The sequence below is a fragment of the Macaca nemestrina genome, chromosome 3 (assembly GCF_043159975.1).
Source record: "Macaca nemestrina isolate mMacNem1 chromosome 3, mMacNem.hap1, whole genome shotgun sequence".
Lineage (NCBI taxonomy): Eukaryota > Metazoa > Chordata > Mammalia > Primates > Cercopithecidae > Macaca > Macaca nemestrina.
In genome coordinates, this window is record NC_092127.1 from 10,115,971 (window position 1) to 10,132,609 (window position 16,639).

Consider the following 16,639-nt stretch of genomic DNA (forward strand, 5'->3'; position numbering starts at 1 on the left):
AGTGAATTAATCACCCTTCTTCAGAGCAAAGAATGATCTTAATACAAGTGGTAATTGTCATTCATCATATTTTTGCTAAGGATTGTCATTAATTAATTAATTAATTTAGAGATAGCATCTCACTCCAACCAGGCTAGAGTGCAGCAGTGTGACCCTAGCTCACGGAAGCCTCAAATTCCTGGGCTCAAGTGATCCTCCCACCTCATTCTCCTGAGAAGCTGAGATTACAGGTGTGTGCGCTACTGTGTCCCACTCATTTTTTTTTTTTTTTGGTAGGAATGGGGTCTCCCTGTGTTGCCCAGTTTGATCTCAAGCTTCTGAGCTCAAGCAATCCTCCCGCCTCGGTCTTCCAATGTGTTGGGATTACAGGCATGAGTCACTGTACCTAGCCCTTATTTTTATTTTGTGAGAAGAAAAATTTGTTGGTATCTAAAGGTACTTTGAGACTTATAGATATGTTCCTGAACACCAAATAGAACAGTGACAAGTATATTTGGGGCATAGAAAAGGGAACTAAATTTCCATTTTGAATGTGTAAAATTTGAGATGTTTTTCCACACTCACATGGAAAGGTCACATAGGTCTCTCCATAGATTAACCTAGAGCTTCGAGAGAGGACTTGCAGACAGAAAGCGAGCAGGGCTAGACTGGGGTTCCCAGGCACCCAGCTTTTAAAGTTCAAGTACAGAAAGATGATTTAACAAAGGAAATCTGAAGCAGTGGCCAGTGAAGTAGAGGAAAACCAGAAATGCCTTTGATCCTAGAATAGGAGAGAAGAAATTATTTAAATGGGGCCTTGGGGCAAAGATGGAAGGAGAGGTTGTGTTTGAAAATTCAGAATGCTGCCAAGCAGCCTTTAAGATTCTGAAAGAGAAATGACCCCTGGATTGAAAACTTGGGGTTATTTTGATCTTAGCTATAGCTGTGTCATTGGGGTTGTAGTGAGAAGGTGCATTTTAATGAGTGAAGAGAATAGGCAAAAAACGAGACCAGGAGTTCAGACAATATTCTAGTTGAAGAGGCAAATAATCAACATTGGTTAATAATTATTTGAAATTCAATAAGCTGGATAATTATAGTTAGTGATAGATATTATGAAGGAAATAATAGAGAGTGAGCTTGGTGGGGCTAGTTTAAATTTGTTGCAAACTTTGAACTTTAAAATTAAAGTATAGTTAGGAGGGTTCATTTCTGGAGAAATAATAAGTATAATTATTTCCTTGTTGGAAGATTGGGGAAGAGAAAAAAATAAACATTCTTAAATTTGACAATGACTGTTTTGTTTCTCTCATCTCACTGTTCTTTTGGCTGTGACAGAATCATTACGTCTTGACCACTCAAAGGCCTTCAGCCCTTTCAGCTTTCCAATTCCCCCTACTGCACAAAATTACATCTTTGTAATGTTATAGACAAAAAGGAACCAACTTATAAAGAAAGTTGAAACTTGCTCTCTTTGCTTTATTAATACTTTAATCTGAGGAAGCAGATCAAAGTGGATTTTTTCTCTTTATGCACCAAGACTTCAGAATAAAAGTTATAAACTTTCCAAATTGTTCTCATATAAAAAATTTATATATATCCCTTAAAAATGTTATGCAAAATTTGACAGAAAAATAACATCCATTAGTAGACATTAAAGGCATCCAAACAGCAAAGGTGTTCCAAGTTGCTTTTTAAAAATGATTACTCAACTTTCAAACTAACACTATAAAAATACTTAATGATTTACTCTGGGTAGAAAATGCAGTGATGAAGTGATGTCCTAGGTATCAGAAGACTAATCAACGGTGTGTTGTCAGCCCAAATGGGATGATGAGGAGAGAGAGGTGTGGTTCAAAGCAGACAGATGGAAAATGTCTGTCAAACATTTCAGGTGGTGAAAAATCTCATAAATTCTGGAAACAAAGGAGATACTCTTAATGTTAAGGGTGAAACAATTTGAAAAAGTTAAGTAAAGCAAGGCAAGTAGAATATTGCCAAGTGTTGCAGCACCTTGTCCTATAATCTCTGCAGATTTCAGTTAAAAAATCCTAAAATGGGCCGGGCAGCGTGGTTCAGGTTTCTAATCCCTGCACTTTGGGATGCTGAGGTGTGCGGATCACTTGAGGTCAGGAGTTCAAGACCAACCTGGCCAACATAGTGAAATCTCATCTCTACTAAAATTACAAAAAAATTAGCTGGGTGTGGTGGCAGACACCTGTAAGCCCAGCTACTTGGGAGGCTGAGGCAGGAGAATCACATGAACCCTGGAGGTGGAGTTTGCGGTGAGCTGAATCACGCCACTGCACTCCAGCCTAGGCAACAGAGCAAGACTCCGTCTCAAAAAAAAAAAAAAAAAAAAAATCATAAGACGAATAGTATTATAGTTTTTATTACCCCAGACGACTGGCTTCTTTCATGGGGATAACTATGTATTAAAAATTCACACTTCTGGAGCCACAATTGATAAGTAAACACATTTCATGTGACCATCTAATACTGTATTAAATATTGTCACTTTGTTTTATTTAGACGTAAATTGAAACTCAATTTGTATAAAATCATGGCACATTTATGAAATTCAGCTGAATATTTTGTACATTTTATATCTTCCAATTATGAGTGATAAACATATAACAGAAAAGAGCTCAAAAGTATAGCACATAGCTCAATAGATTATTGCCAATTGAACATCCATACAGACTCCACTGGGAAACCTACTTCATTCTTCCAGCTAATCAATATCTTCTCCCTGCTCTTCAAAAGATTTTCATGATAACCACTTAGTTGCTTATGTTCATCGTTTTATCAGCTAGAAATTCATCCCTAAACACTGTAGTTTGGTGTGGCCTTGTTTTAAAATTTGTATAAACAGATTCATCTATTCTTTTATGTCAACATCTTGTGCCGAATATTATGTTTGGGAGTTTCTACTATATTGTTGTTTGTAGTGTGGTTTATTTTCATTGTTAGGTGATAATTAAGTATATGAAAATACCACAACTTACTTAAATGTTCTGCTATGATGGAATCTGGGTTGTTTACAATTTTCAGCTATTATTGCTTACATGTAAGAAGTATATGTACATACATTTCTATTGGGCATCTATGCAGGAATGAAAATTTTGGTCATAATATGTACACCTTCCTAGTCTTTAAATTTGAATCCACTTAGTGGACTATTGATACCCAAATGAGGTTTTATTTTATTTTTTCTCTGATTAGTAATGGGATTGAACAAAATACAGACAGAGTGTTAACTTGCAGCTTGTTGAGGGGAACCTTAGGCTTTTTCTCCAACAGTATCTGGAACTATGGTATTAATCTCTGGCCAAGATCAGGTTGAAATATACTAGGTAGTGATTTATACTATGCAGTTCAATATCAGAACCTACCTAGATGCACCCTACGCCACTGTGGATAGGATGTTCTGTAAAAATGCATAGATGGATGTTTTGCACCTGGTTTATCTGGTTACACTGTATGGTTTTAGATATATGACTGATAGACTCAGTAAAATTGTAACCTTGTGGTTAACAATCGTAAGATAAAGCATACATGATGAAATAGTCAAAGGACTCCAGGTCCTGAACCTGAAAGTCTTAGACCTTTCTGATTTGTGCCATTACTTATTTTCTTTACTGCATCTATTAAGTCTAGTGTAGCTTTATGTGGATATACTCTGTATTTTCAACTATCTGATTCTGTGTGATAACTACAATCTACTTTTTATATTTTAATGGTCATTTGGATGAAGTTTAATTATTAAAGGCCTATTTAAATCTATATGAGTCTCTATTTTTATTACTTTCTCTATGTTTTCCCATTAATTTCTCTAAGTTCCCTGTAACTTACAAATAGGGTCTCTTTATGGTTATATATATATATATATATATACACACACACACACACACACATACTGTAAAAATTTCCTTCACTTCATTTCTTATCTTCATAATGCTGTAGATTCTCAATACTAATAAGATGCTGTGTCAGATAGTCTTCATGTTCTTCCTCATTCATTTCTAGAAGTTCCTTATAATTTATAAACATGAGTTATTTATGGTTACATATATTGCAAAAGTCTTCTATTAATGAAAGAATATAAGTAATTTAAATACAGCTGTGGTAGGCAGAATTCTAAGATGACCCCCAAATTTCTGCCCTTTCTTGTCACCAGGGCTAGAACCTAAGAGTGGCTCCTCTCAAGCAAAGAGAACTTCATTCCTATGACCACAAGGAATTGAAATATTTCAGGCCATATGGGGTCGGAAACTCCTAGATGATACTACATGGCAGCTGACACTTTATTTTGAATGTTGAGAGACCTTAAACAGAGAACCTAGCTCTGCCATTTCTGGCCTTCTGAGCTACAAAACTGAAAGCTAATAAACAGGTGTTGTTTTAAGCCACTAAATTTGTAGTAATTGTTACACAGCAATAAAAAATTAATACATAGTTCTATTGATCAATTGTTCCCTTTGTGATTTTTTTTGGTTTTGTTAAAAATGGTCACCTTGCATCAAAATAATGAAGATAACATTTTATATCTCTTGGTGTTTTATTAATTTGCTTTCATATTTAAATGTACCATCAAAGTTATCCTCAGATGGCATGGTTTCCTAGGTGGAAATTTCAAACACTTCTATGGATAATTCTTTATAATAAATGAATTTAGTCATGTCATGAGGAATGCCATTTAGAATAGTTCAAAAATACTTTATAAAAATGTAGTAAAAGAAATGCAAGCTGTGTATGCAGAAAAATATAGATCATTATTGAGAAAAAGAAATTAAAACAAAGAATAAAGTAGTATAGCTTGTGTCATTCCAACATGCATGAACTATCCTTCCATATACTTTGCCAATTAATTTCAAGATGCTCTAAAGATTCATTGCAATTCCAGTGAAAACTGCAGTGTTTTGTTGCTATTATAACTTTTGTTTATTTCATTTTTAAATCAATTATGAAATTTACAGGGAATTAAAAATTACCGAGACTCACACCTATAATCCCAGCACTTTGGGAGGCCAAGTTTTGTGGATCACTTGAGCCCAGGAGTTCAAGACCAGCCTGGGAAACATGGCGAAACCCTGTCTCTACAAAAAATACAAAAATTAGCCAGGCATTGTGGTGCTTCTGTAGTACCAGTTACTAGTGAGACTGAGGTGGGAAGATCATTGAGTTGGAGGGTGCAGTGAGCTGAGATCACACCACTGCACTCCAGGCTTGGTGTCAGAGAGAGACTCTCTCAAAAAAAAAAAAAAAAAAAAAGTTCTACAGGACATGCTGTAACAAATAGATTATAGACAGACTATCAAGAACAAGAAGAAGGTGGGTAATACAATGGTCCACACTGGCTTCAGGCCACAAGGAGATAAATTGTCTATGCAGACTTTTTAAATTATAATAAAAATGACAGGATGTTGGTTGCTTTTTCTCAACATGAACTGGAATTGTAAGCAATGTCAGTGATAAAGGATTTCTAACTTTCATGACAGTTATTCCCATTTCCCCCTCTTGTTATGCTGGTGAGATTATTAAAAAGTAAATTAAGCAAGACAGTAGGATAACAACACAAAGGTAGACAAACTTTCAATAGGATGAAATAGTCCAGAACAGGCACAAATATAACATTGTCTTTGTGATAAGGGTGGCACTCTCTAGCAGTAGAAAGGAATGGTCTTTCCAATAAATGATGCCAGGTACACTATGGGGAAAAATTAAACTTCGACATTTACACCAAGTAAGAAATTAATTGTAGATGGTATATAAAATTTGAGACGGGTATGTTTATAGTAAATACTTGGTTTTCAATCATATATTTAGCTGTGTAAAAATTTCTTATTTTTATCTTAGTAAGTAAATTTTATCCCATACTATATTGCAAATCTTATTTTAAAAATACCTTTGCTACTCAATTTTTGTGATCTTTGTGTTTTTAGATGTATAAACCACATACATATAGTGAACTTGCAGACTTTCCAGTCTTAACCACTCTGAATAAATGATATATTCTGTATTTTGAGAGTTGGACAGTTATTAACACTTAGAATCTGGGCATATGGATAAGAGAAAGCACTGGACAAATAAATGACAAGAAACTTAAAAGCCAACATGTTTAGGTGAAAATCTCTTTGCTTATGTACTCACAGAATGATTCTTTTGGGTGAGGTACAGAGCATCAGGTTATGCATTTCTGTGTCAAACACCTCTTGAAATAACTCCTCCAATGTATCACAAATACTTGTGTGTTAATTTTAGGCTAAGAAATATTTTAGGGCTGACATTTAAGTCTTTGGTCTCTCAAATTAAGGCTTTTCAGAGTGAAGAAAAATTTATCACACAACACCAGATGTTTGGTATTATTTAAACTCAACATCTGGATAATGAGACGTTTTTCCTTCTTTACTCAAATGATTTTATGTCATGAGAGCATACTAACTATGTCTTCTGTAAGGGTAGAAGAACCATGTCTCTTTAATAATCGATAAAACCATATTTGATAAACTAATGCACCTAATAACGCAAAAAAATGGAGCATAGCAGTTGGTACTTTAAAGAGTCTAGAACGCAGAGGATAGAAATGTACAATATATTTGATATTATTTGGACTTTAAAAATATTTATGAAGCATTTCAGAAATTTTGCTTTATAATATAAGTTTATGTTAGCATGAATTAGCTTAACCTTGAACATATTCAGAATTCTCCTATGAAAAAATGATTGACAGAATCTATTACGGATTTTGTAGCATTATTGAAATGCCTGATACATAATACGTCTTCAATAAACACTTGCTGAATTAAATCAGAGCTAGATATGACAGAATATCTGGTATAATAGACTATTATAGTAATAGTGAGTTTAATGAACCTAGGATTTAAATGTAGTTGTATATCATTTATTTTTCTAAGTAAACACCAAGGCACAACTGACCCTTAGCAACATAAATACTAGTATATCTTCCTCCTTTGTCTATTTGTCCAAGAATTGTTAAGTTATGCAGTCTCAAGAGCTCAGTTCTTCTCCCATGCTCCAAGAAGAGAATAAAATAGAAAATGTCATTCCTTCCCGGGTGCTATTTGCTTATGATGGTGCTACACAAATTCAAAATTGCATTTCTTTCATCTGATGTATTGTTATTCAGGGCTTCCATAAGTAATTTACACCCTAAGATTGATATAATAGTCCCATATACTTGAGCCCCAACTTTGTGTTCTTGGTGTCTCCAGCCCAGAGTCTCTCTTCTCACAATCAGCGTGGTTCTCTTTGGGGATTTTGATGTCCTTTCCTTAACGTGGGGCCACCAGACAAGCTTCCCAAACTTTGAATCACTACAGAAGCTTTTCTAGCTTCTGTAACAAAACAAAACAAAACTAAAAACAAAACTAAAACAAAACAAAACTAAAAAGTTTTGTTTCCCAAGGCATCTAATAAAAGGTATATTACTTTGTCACAAAAAATGTTTTAATCTTATTCAATTTACAGTCTGTGATTCAAAAACAAAACAAAACAAAAATATAGTCTCCGATTTTGTTAAAATAAGACCTAAATTGTTTTTAAGAAAATGGGACCAGTTTTTACAGTGATAGGATAATTGTATTAACTTGATGCTTTTTCTCTTCTGTTCAGTGCACAATAAATAAAATGATATGGTTAGCCAAATAATTAAGGATTGTAAGGCAATAGGGACACTTTGAAATAATGTTCAAAATTGAAAATATGGGCAGAAGAAATGATCATATGTGTTTTTTTTTCATTAATTATCTTCATTTCACATGGTCTTTATCAACAAAATTTAACAAAAGACTATGGTAACAATATAAATATATCCAGGAAGAAAATCAATACAAAATGTATATAGGTGTCTATGTACCATAAGTTTCTTAAGCAGGTTAACTGAAAAAAAATTTCTCTAATTTCTGCAAGTCTGTGTCAGAATGTAGAGACATGAATTCTCTCTACCTGGTGAACGGTAATTATGCTACAATTTATATTTACAGGATATTATGAGTTTTGATTAGGGGGTATAGAACACTTAGAGATCCGGGGGCAAGAGGTACCTTTTAAGTGGAAGTTTCTTTTTATTTTTCAATAAGGATGCTTTTAATTATCTTTTCATATTCAAGAATGAAAGCACAGTTTTGTGTGTGTGTTTGCATCTCCTATTTATTTAGTATATCTTCTTTCCTGACCCAGGTAGATTATGCATATGGAAAATAAAGAGAGAAATTTACAATAAGGCAATAAAACAAGATAATAATAAAGATATTCATTTGATGGTAAATATATATTTAATATGTACCACTTTTCCTCTAACTTGTGACAATATAATCTCAACATTTTATATATGTTTTGAAGATCGAGTTAAAAGTACTTCCATAATTGAGGTAATGTTCTTTTTTTTTTTTTTGAGATGGAGTCTCGTTTTGTCGCCCAGGCTGTTGTACAGTGGTGCAGTCTTGGCTCACTGCAACCTCCACCTCTCGTTTCAAGCAATTCTGCCTTGGCCTCCAGTCTAGTCGGGATTACAGGCACGCACAAACACGCCCAGTTACTTTTTGTATTTTTAGTAAAGGCAAGGTTTCACCAGGTTAACTAGGCTGGTCTTGAACTCCTGAACTTAAGGTGATATTCATTTTAAGGTTTTGTTCATGAAGAAATGTAAAACATGAGTTGTTTTTCCCTATTATTATATGGTTGTGGCACTCATACTTTGAAGCATATGAAGCATCGGCTAAGAGACTAAATTCTGTCATTAGTGTACTATAATCACACCACCTTTCTTCTATTCTTATAATTGCTTTCTGAGAAAAAAATGAGAATATATGAAACACTTGATAACTTGATTTACACATGGCAAATAATGTATTGGGTATAATTGTAAATTATGTTATACTCACATTTAAAGTACAAGTATTCTAAATTAACAATATTGACAGTCAGCTCTTAGTTCCTTAAATATTAGAAAGCTCAGAAATAACCAGTCAGTCCTAAATCTATTAAATATGCTGCATCAAGTCCTTATTTCTTGCTTAAATTCCAAAAAAAGTTTTACTTATTTTTCATTGAAATAAAATTGAATTGTCTAAATTAATTTGTTTAATTGTATTTACTGACATATATAACCACTTCTTTATGTAGTTATATGCTGGGTTGATATATATCCCAGTAGACCTAACAAGTGTAAGTAAATGCCTAGACAAGTCCATCAATAATTCAGTTAACTTTTTATAAGGTTTTAAGTAAATAAAAACTGAGTTATTCTGTTTTTAAAAAAATATTTTCTGTTAGCTGCTTTCCAGCCTCATAAATCAGTAGAAGACAACAGAATTTTGTAAAACCCAGTAATCTTAAATTCAAAAGAGAAAATTTTCAGGTCTTCTCATAACCTTAATAACTTTATGGAAAACGATGCTGTCTCTAGAAACGTAATTCTTTGAGCATCTCTTAAAAGATTCTTCATATAAAACAAATTCTAAATTTAAAATGCTTTGTACTTCATCTCTGCCTACCTCATGTGTTTCACTTTTGCTTTCACATTTCATTTTGATCAAGGAAATGTCTTTTCCCTTTAACTTCTGAAAAATAAGAAAATTAGGTACATTATCCCATTTTGCATTTTCAGTATTTTCTTTGAACCTTCCAAAAGACACTTTAGAATATGTTTTCCAGCTCCTGTACACTAGTGTATCTTGGTTAAATCTAAGATATACCTTAACAAAATTCAAGAGCATGTTAATGTTAATATTACTGTCATCTCTTTGCAGTGTTGTCAGCGATTAACATATATATATATATACACACACACATATATATATACTTCTAAGATAACTTTAACATTAACTTATAACAAATGTAATCTTGACACATTTTTTCTATGCTTTAAAAATCAGTTTCTTTGAAGTTTGTGTGTGTGGCTGTTTTTTAATGCCATAAAAGGGATGAGCTTTTAGGAGAGGAGAGAATGGAGTGAGATGAACAATTATATGCCAAGGAGTTGGGTAACCTAGAAGAAATGGACAAATTCTAAGATACACACAGCCTACCAAGATTGAACCAGGAAAAAATATAAAGTTTGAATGGATCAATCACTAGTAAGAAGATTGAATCAGTAATAAACAAAGTCTATCATCAAAGAAAGGCCCAGTACCTGATGGTTTCACTGCTGAAGTCTACCATGTAAAGAACTAATAATCTAGCATTTAAATAACAAATAATCCCTCTTAGTCTATTTAGTGTTGTTATAACAGACGGAGGTTGGGTAATTTATAAAGAAAATAAGTGTATTTGGCTAACAATTCTGGTGACTGCAAGGTTCGTGATTGGGCAACTGCATCTGGAGAGGATCTCACGTTGCTTCACCTCGTGGTGGGAAGAGGAAGGGGAGCACATATGTGCCAAAAGATGACATTGTGAGAGAGGAAGCAAGGGAGAGAAACCAGGGAAGCCAGATTCTTTGTAACAACCCATTCCAGTGATAACTAATCCATCCCCACAAAAGGAAGAACTCACTAACCCCTGTGGGGTTAATCTTAATTTATTCATGAGAGATGTAACCTATGACCCAAACACCTTTTACTAGGCTCCTCTCCCCAAAACGGCCACATTGGGGATTAAATTTTAATATTGGTTTTAGTGGGACAAATGACATCCAAACCAGCATAATCCTCATAAGCTTCTCTGAAAAATTGAAAATGAGAGAATACTTCCAAACTCTTTTTATGAGTTGTAATAGAAATCCTAGCCAGAGCAAGTAGGCAAGAGAAAGAAGTAAAAAGCACCCAAACAGGAAAGAAAGAAGTGAAAATGTCCCTGTTTGCTAGAGATATGATCTTATATATAAAAAACCTTAAAGAATCCACCAAAAAACCTGTTAGAACTAATAAACAAATACAGAAAAGTTGCAGGATACAACATTAACAAAGAAAATTCCATAGCGTTTCTATACACTAACAACACACTTTCTGAGAAAGAAATCAAGAAAACAGTCCAATTTATAACAGTTACAAAAAGATTAAAAAAAAAAAAACTCTTAAAAATAAATTTAACCAAAGTAGTGGAAGACTTATACCCTGGAACCCATTAAACATTAATGAAATAAATTGAAGAAGATACAAATAAATGGACCACAATTTTATGTTCATGGATTGAAAGACAAAATATTGTTAAAATGTCCATACTACTTAAAGTGATCTACTTCAATGCAAGCCCTATCAAAATTCCAATGCCATATTTCAGAAAAATAGAAAAAACAATCTTGGAATTCATATGGAGCCACTAAAGAACCACAATAACCAAGGCAATCATGATCAAAAATCCCAAAGGTGGAGGCCTCAAGCTTCCTGATTTCAAACTATACCACAAACTGATAGTAATTAAACAGCATGGTACTGGCACAAAACAGGCACATCAGTCAATGAGACAAAATGGGGAGCCCAGAAATGAACCCACACATGTACAGTCAATTGATTTTTGACAAAGGTTTCAAGAATACACAATGGGAAATAGGCAGGCTTTTCAATAAACTATGTTGGGAAAACTGGGTATCCATATGCAGAAGAATAAAATTGGACCCTTATCTCACATCATGTAGAAAAATTAACCCAAAACGGATTAAGAACTTAAACAAAAGACTTGAAACTATAAACCTACAAAATAAAACTTAGGGAAAAATCTCTATGACATTGGGATGGGCAATAAGTGTTAAGATTGAACTCCAAGAACATAGACAGCAAAAGCAAACACAGACAAATGTAATTGTATCAAAAAAAAAAGCTTCTACACAACAAATGAAACAAATAAGAGTGAAGATATAGCATATAGATTGATAGAAAATATTTGCAAGCTATATATGTGATAAAAGGTTAATATTCAAAATGCATAAAGAACACAAAAGACTCTATAGAAAGAAAACAATCTGATTTTAAAATGAGTAAATGAGCTGAAATAAATATTTCTCAAAAGAAGATATACAAATAGGCAACAGCTAGATGAAAAAATGCTCAACATCAGTAATCATTAAGGAAATGAAAATTAAACCAGAGCTTGTCTCATCTGTTAGAATGGCTGTTATAACAACAACAACAAAAAAAAGATAAATGTTGGGAAGTATATGGGGAAAAGGGAATCCTTGTACATTGTTGGTGGGAACGTAAGTTGTACAGTCTTTATGGAAAACGATATGGAGGTTTGTCAAAAAAGTAAAAATTTAGTTATCACATGAGCTGGCAACCTCACTTCCAAGTCTTTACCCAAAAGATTTGAAATCAGTATGTCAAAGAAATGTTTGCACTCCAATGTTCTTTGCTGCACTATTCATAATAGCCACAATAAGGAATCAAGCAAAGTGTCCATCAACAGATGAATGCATTAAAAAATGTGGCACATATACACAAGGGAATATATTCAGCCTTATAAAAGAAATAAATTCTGTGATTTGTGACAACATGGATGGAATTGGAGAACATTATGCTATGTGAAATAAGCTAGGAATATAAAGGCATATACCACGTGTTCCCACTACTGTTTGGAATTTAAACAGTCGAAGTCGTAACACAAAGGATGGCGATTATCAGAGGCCAGGTAATGGAGAATGGGGAGATGACAGTGAAAGAGTTTAAAGCCTCAGGGGAACTAATAGTTTTTTTGAGCTCTATTACAAAATGTGATGACTATTGTTAATGACAGTGTATGGTACATTCCAAAATCATGACGAGTAAATTCCAAATGTCTTCACCACATAAAAATAAGTATTTGAGGTAATGATATGTTATATAGTTTGACTAAATTTTCTACATTGTAATCATAAATCATGACATCGCTTTGTACCCCATAAACATATACAACCATAATTTGTTTCATTTACAAAAACAAAAGGAAGTGCTCAAGATGGAAAAGTAAAATGTCTAGACATAAATAAAATAGAGAAGTTGGAGAAAAAACAATGTGACTATTGCCTTATAATAGTTTCAAGACATTAGTTTATTCAATGTAAGGAACAATAACAACATAATTATGACAAAAGCACAAAAACGTTTTCTTCTATTTCTTCAAGAAATCTATAATTTTGACTGCTTTATTAGCTTATTTAAAAAGTTAAATCTGAGTCTGTGCAATTATACACATGGAAGATGTTGCTAGAATTTCCTGGAAATATATTCACAAGTGCTCAAAAGAGATTGCTAACAAAGTACTGCCAATAATTTTGCAACGTCATTATTCTGGTTTTAGAACAGTTTTTTTAAGTATTATATTGGCCCTAGCCATCTAACTAGAGAGAAACAATATAGCTCTACACTAGCACCCACAATATCACAATAGTACCTTCTAGATAATCAAACTGAGAGAGAATTTCACAATTGTATTTTTTAAATTATGCTTTATAAGAAGTGTGAAATGTTTTCATATTCTGTAATAGGTTTTAACCCATGGCATTTAAATCAACAACATGTTTTCGTAACATTTGGGAGCCAAAACAATTTATCTTACAAATTACACTGTAGTAATTTTTAAGGTAAGCGTACCTGATTTTCAAATATATAGAAATAAATCTTAAATAAACTTATTTTTATGTTTTGGCTTGAAAAGTAAAACAAATAAATTTAAAGTATGAATTTTAAGAGAATTCCTATTTTTATATGTAGGTGTTTAAAATTTAAAGTTCTTTCCCCACAAATCCTGAGGAAATTATATCATAATTATCAAGACAATTATATTGTATTTTCAACCATATTAGGTAAAATATGGTTCTCGCATATATAGTTTTGAGGAACTAATTTTAAATCATTATATATACATATATATTAAAAAGTGTGTGTGTGTATATATGTGTATATATAAACACCAGGATTGTATCTGATGAATGCCAACGTAAGTATTGAATTAATTACTTTAATGTAACTATGCAAAGAAGCCAAAGATTTATGCACAGTTGGTCAATCTATAAACTTTGTTCATTTTTGAAAATAAGAATGTAATAAAAATTTCACTTTCAAAATTGAAATAATAATAAAGAACAAAATAGGTATGTTCAATACTTACCAATTTACTTATTATAGAACCAAAAGTGCTTTGTCATGGTGAAAAACAACTTAAGGGAAAGCCTTAGATGGCATTTTAATTGAATAAAAATGAACATTTGCTTTTTTCATGAGTATAGCAAATTTGTATATTTAGGATGTGCATGCTTGCTTGGTTTTGCTCGTGATCCTGTTTTACTCTTGGCTTATCTGCCTGGCTTTGTGTCCTGGGAGGCTGACTCTAGGGACTCCATGTGCTTCCTGCCCTCAGGCTTCTGGTTGGGCTTGGCTAATGGAAGGTGCTGGAGATGAGACTGTAAGGACAGAGACCTGGGGTTCTTATTTCCCCTATGCCATCCGTGCCTTGGTTTTGCAGGGACTACACTGCTTTGCAATGCCAGAGCACGTTAATTTTTGGCAGGGTTATCAATCTTTGTGAGTAATTCACTAGAAGGTCCTCATCAACACTACACTAAACTTTGGGATGAGAAGGTTTGGGTGGTTGATGAGTAAGACAAGGATATCATGTTTTAAGATGCCCTATATAAAACATTTATGATAAAAAATTTACTCATGCAAATACAGAGACTGAGAGGTCCCAAGATCCAGAGTCATTAAGCTGGCGACCCAGGAGAACCAAAGGTGGAAGTGCTAGTCTGAAAGCCCACAGGCTGAAGACTCAGGAAAAGCCAGTTTCTTATGTCAAGTCTGAAGTCAAGAAAAGACTGATGTCCCAGCACCAATGGTCAGACGTAAGGAGTTTCCACTTACTCAGCCTGTCTCTTCTGTTCAGGCCTTGAATTGACTGAGTAAGGCCCACCCACATAAGGGAAGACAATCTGCTTTACTCAGCTTACCCATAAAGTGTTAACGTCATCCAGACACAGTCTCGCAGAAACACAGAAAGATGTTCGGCCAAATGTCTGGGCACCCTCTGGACCCAGTCAAGTCAACACATAATATGAACCATCACAGCTGAGAAAAAGTAATAAGGTAGCTTTTAGAAGTTCTTTCAGATTGCTTTCATTTTGTACATAAAATAGATCAATTGGGAGGGAAGACGGCATGTGGTATTTGAATTTTGAAGAGAGAGAGAATATAAAAAATTATCTGTAAGAGAAAAGGCTAAATTGTCTATCAAACTGCCGAATAACTTCCCTTTGAGGTTTGTGGTCATGAGTTTATACTGAGGGTCTATCGAAAAATGGTGTAGTCCATGTAGCTTCAGGGTGACAAGCCCAGAGTAGGTGGAGAAGTGAATTTAATCAGCATTGGAATTATGCTAGAAGTGTATAAAATGAAACAAGAAAAAGAGAGGTAACAAAAATAAAGAATAGTGCAAGACATAAACATAATGATGTGCCATAAAATCCAAGCCTTTAGATCAGAAGTAAGAATAAGAGGATGATAAGAGAATGATAATGCACAGAAAATGGCAGTAAGATGCATATCATTATTCTGGAGGTTGAAGAATGTTTGGAATCAGTGTATTACAGGGAATGAACTAAAAAGGTCAGTGGTCGTGGTTAAAAATTGGGATGGTCAAAGTTGATATAATAAGAAGAGTTGGAATGATTAACAATGATGAGACACGTGGTCACGGAGTGAGAGACAAATAGGGTGGAGAACTAGGTCATTAGTAGACATAAGGGCAAATACTGTGAATCCAGGATTTTGGAAAAATACACTAAATGGGTACAGAAATCATCATTAATTATGACATGAACTATGAAGATAGTGATACTGATCCAGGAGTTAAAATCTTTAAGAAATGGGTGGCAGTGACTGGTTTTGTAGAAGAGTGCGGCACGGAGATGCAGTGCATGGTATCATCTGTTGGCATGAATGTGATGACCCGGGAAAATGATAAAGAACTAGAATATCGAAATTCTGCCTCCAGGCCCAGTTATGAAGGCCGTGGGAGAGAAGACAGATGCTACTTCCAGCAGTGCAGGGAAGTGCTCCTTAGGGAATTAGGCTTCAAGAAAAGGAAAGTAAAGAAAAGTTAGAGAAGGGGTAGAAATATAGGACATTTTGCTGATGACAGACTATGGGTTTCTGAGCCATAACTGAAGTTTTGGGAACTTGAGAAGAGATGTGAGAAAAGGAACAAAGAATTAGCTGTTGATGGAATTCCAGAACTGAAGGATAGTCATTAGTCCTAGGATCTCTGCAGTGGGCAGATTTAAAATAGGGCAAAGGATATAATGGCATCAGTTCTGCAGGTGTCAGGCATAGATTGAGCCTAAGCTCTAAACGTGGGTTGTCCAGTGAGTGGAGGTTGTATTTTGAAACTCATGCAGATCTGTTGGGCTCCATATGCACCCCTGTAAATGGTAACGTGAAAATTGTCTGAGGGGAAATCCCTCACTGGTTGGAGTAGTTTTTGGGTCTGTGATTCTCCAATGTGCTGAAAGCTGAGTGGATCTGAGGGAAAACTATCTGTGGCACACACATTTCTGCGGCATCCTTTCTACCCTGCCTTCAGCTCTGAGGCAGAGAACTTGATAGCTGACATTGTGATATCTTGCTATGTGATACCTGGTAATCAAATATGTACATATTTATCTGATGTACTAAGGTTTCTTCAAAAGCATTCAAACTAGGAGTAAAAAAATATGAGAAATATGAAACTA